A 4,399-nucleotide genomic window follows, 5' to 3' on the forward strand; every position below is an offset into this window, starting at 1 on the left:
GTGTACGAGCGAGGAGGAGAAAGGAGAGGAGGAGAAGCGTCTAACATGGTGTATGAAAATGTTTTAAGAGAGGCGGGGCCTTGTTCCTTTGGAGACCATAAATAGCTCACTGCAGTGGCTCCTGGAGGGGCCCCGGGCCAGCAGGGCTCCTTCTGGGAAGGAGCAGGAGGGGGAGGGGCATGCAGCCAGGAGACTGAGGATCAGTTCACTTTTATTTCAGGAATTACCAATAAGACAATTTATAAAGAAAAGAGAGTTGTCCTTGCAGATGTCACTTCTGCTCATATGCAGCTGTGTGATCATTTGGAAACAAATGTTTCTTCAACATGCACCAGACTGCTTGAAAGAGATTGAACCCAAAATTGATGTTTTATTGGCTAGATGATCAGCAACACTGGAAATAATTTTAAAATTAATCTTTGTTTTTTTCATTGAGCTAGACATATTAGATGGGCATGTGTGCACATAAAAGGTGGATTTAAAAGCAAGCACTCGTTTTTTAGTTTCAATATTTTTTTTCATAGGGAAGAGATGGCAACCTGATTTGTCACCACCAGGTACAGTATGGGAGCAAAAACGAAACAACACCACAGAAATGATATCACTGAACACATGTCTGAGTCAAATTCACACCACCTTCACTTGCACGAGCTGTACTGTTTCCCGGCGGTGTGGCAGCACCCACGCTGCTGGTTTTCTCTCAGTGACAGGTGGGATTAGGAGTCTGGGCGCAGTCCTCCTGACACTGTTCATTTCAAACCCCATCGTCTGACACTGCTCTCCCGGATAACATATTCCCCCCGGAGGGCTGCTAGTTCAAGCTAGATGAACTCAATCTTCGCTTCCAATTTACTTCAAGCATGGAAAGAAAAGCACACAGAGGCGCTTTCCCGCTGGTCCGCTTCCAAACCAACGCAGGTTCTTTCCATCAACAGAGTGTAAGCGTCTGCAGGTCCCAGATCACACCACATCTGCCCAGACACATCTGGATACACGCTATACAACAACACCACTGAGTTTACTTTGAAAAAAAAAAAAAAAGGTTATTTGACTTTGACATCAATAATAAAAATGTCATTTCGTTTCAGTGGTTTTTCAGCCCTTAAAATGTTATGCTGATATCAACCCACAGAAGCTCTAGAATTAGTGCAGAAAATGTAAGGTAAAAAGATTGTTGTCGTGGAAAAAATGTTTCCGAATAATATTGAAAACAAGTGTTATTCAATTATCAATGAATCTGTAGATAGTGCGTATATACAAATTACTAAAATGGGTGTCATGTTGGGAACTCAGATATTCTGAATGGGAAAATAAATTGGATTTTGCGTGTGTCCAATTCAAACAAGTAAACATTTCCCTGCTACATTATGCCGATTTATCTTTTCCCGTAGTCTATGTTTCCGACTGTTTATTCCATTGTCACACACCGTTCATATATCCTAATGGAAAGAGACACAATTCCATAAGCCGTTCGCTTGTTTGGTTAATGTTTCAAATGTAATTAAGTAAAAATAAAAACGCACATCAAGCTGATTAAATTAAATGTTAGAGGAGTTTTATCCAACCTATCCAAAGCTGCAGTCTCGTGGGCCAGGTGGCCCATCCATCCATCCATCCATCCATGTTGTGTATGTGTGGCAAAGGAATCATCTGGTCTTACTTTATTTTCATTATACACTTTTCCCCTCAAGATCATTCAATTTATTCAACTTTTCAATTACTCTGATTGTTAGTAGCTATTGAGACCCCTTTAGCTGGTCTGGAAAACAATGAAGATAAAAATGCTCTTAACCTATCAGCAAGGGCAACATAATTAGAATAATTGACGGATGCAAAATGCAGAAAGAGAAAAGACGTGCACATCTGGTTTAGTGGGACACCAAATGGCGTTTTTTCATTGTCAAATTAGATGGCAAACAAACCCGCGTGGGAATGACTAAATGAATTGCAAAACAATATGTAAGGCCCATCTATCAAGAAATATTTATACTGCCCAAGGTGACACCGATATTTAAAAGTGGAAGTAATATATGAAAAATTGGGCTACAAAAACACGTGTTACAGACGTCCACTTGTTTACTGCTAAGCCCCTCACCAATAAATCAAATGTAACGTAATGTCAACTCATTTCCTAACCTTAAACAATGCACTCAAAGGAAGAAAAGCAAGAATGATGGTCAAATGATTAGAATAATGCACTTTCTGAGATAGGTGACATGACTGATCTTTGTCTATACATGCAGGTGCTGCTGTAAGAGGGAAAAAGCTGTAGAGGAAGCAGCACTCGGGCAATAATTCACGCAGAGGGCGACTCCTTCACCACCGACGTTGACCCAGCCACCTCTAATTAGATCTAATATTTCAGTGGACGAGTTCATTGACATCTGAAATTCACAGATCCATCTTACTGAGCAGATAGTCAGAATTACAGAAACACATCCATCTGTACAAAGAGCAGGCTTTTAAGGAGTCTGATACAGGTGTGTGTCACCCTGTACTGATATTTATTGCACTAGGCAGGCCTGATTTATCATGAGCCAAAACATCACAAATTGAATAGATTGAATTTATTATTATTATTATTATTAATTATTAACATTGTTTACAATTTAAAAGAGGCCCATCACGCCCACACAAACACAATTAAATATCAAATCAGCACAAGAGCAATGTACATAACAAGTAGTGACAACTGCATCGCATTTTCATTTAGTGTGGAAATGACTGAACATCACTTACAATTCACTGTACTGGTTGGGATCAATACAGAGAACATGGATTATATCCCAGTGACTTCACTCCAGAGAAGATGCATATTTCAGAGAAGTGTAAATGTCCTCTATGCTTGCAAGATGAATATATAACACCACCGTGCAGACCTACCTAATCACCGCAGCTCGCCGGTGATTTTGAGGCAGACTGTCTCCTCCTCCTCCTCCTCATCTTCTTCTTCTCCTTTATGCCGCTGAGAGGTTTTTCTCAGCAGAATGAGCCGAAGCTCGCAGAGAAACAGCAGCAGCCAGTCCACAAACTCCCCGGCATCCAGTGACAAAACGACATTAGCTAGCGATGGCCCCGTGTCCCTAACCATTTGGTCCGAAAGCAGCAGAGGAACAGAGAGAGGGAGAGAGGCAGAAACCTGAGGAGAGAGCACAGAGGAGAAAATTAAATTGCACTTGGGGGGCAAATTCTATTAGGCAATAGTTATTGTCTCCTGACAGCTCCTGTCCATTTGGGTAATTAGTAGAAGAGATTGGTTGAACAAACGAAATCTATTGCCGTCAGAAATGATATTTTCCAATTCCCTGATTGAACCTGACCCTGTCGCGCGGAGACAGGCGGTAAGAGGCTCATTTGACTCAAACAACGAGTACACAGTCCAGCCTGGGCTGCCTGGTCAAACTCCATTAAGGATTTAAAACAATAACCTGAGAGAGACCTGTTGTTGGTTTCAAGAAACATTGGCGAGGCTAATAAAGGCTGCACAAACATCATGGTATAAAACATTCCCTATTTAATTGTATTATTATTATTATTATTATTATTATTATTATTATTATTATTATTATTATTATTATTATTATTATTATATTATTAGCCTATCAGTAACCAATGCGTGCAAAACCGGATATATCTGTGTGGGAATATCTCTGCACAGTAATGACATGATTCAGATATATTATCCAGTTTAATTTGAAAAACAGTGATTTTATGGCACCTGCCCAATGTGTTACTCTGTCTGCATGCTGCCCCCAGTGCATGCTGGGACATAGACCCCAGTCCCCCTAGAACCTTCATCGGATAAGCCTGGAAAGCAAATGAATGAATGACAATTCCAAAACCTCCCAATGAAAGTGTTGACAGAGAGAAGCGCCATGGTGCCTGTTGGTCTGAAACCCCGTAAACAATAATGTCTGAACTAGCTTAATTAACGTGCAACATAAAGTATCAAACACAAAGATGTCTCTAAAAAAAAGTCAATCATTCACTGAAAATCATTCAATCAGTCTTTAAATAATCAAACGTGCAAAAAAGGTTGTTATGTTTGGTGAGCAACTCTTCCTGCAGGGCCTTTGGGCTGAGGGTAACCTTCATTTCATGAGTGTAGCTGATTCAGTTTGCATTGCAGTTCTCAGAGGTTGACCAAGTTACAACACATACTACATCTCAATTCACAGCTCAATTACAACTTGCCTGAAATTAACTTAATTTACACAACTTAACTGTTTTTAAAACATTACATGCTTAAGCGCTACATTTAACTATTTACATCTACGATAAGGATTCAAATCTGATGACCCAAAGCCCTTTTTGTTACAAATAAGTGGCAATAAACTTAAACAAACTAAAGCCTTCAGATAACTCAAGATTCCCTGTAGAAAGTGTGTGTGTGTGTGTT

Source organism: Etheostoma spectabile, chromosome 9 (genome assembly GCF_008692095.1).
Source record: "Etheostoma spectabile isolate EspeVRDwgs_2016 chromosome 9, UIUC_Espe_1.0, whole genome shotgun sequence".
Classification (NCBI taxonomy): domain Eukaryota; kingdom Metazoa; phylum Chordata; class Actinopteri; order Perciformes; family Percidae; genus Etheostoma; species Etheostoma spectabile.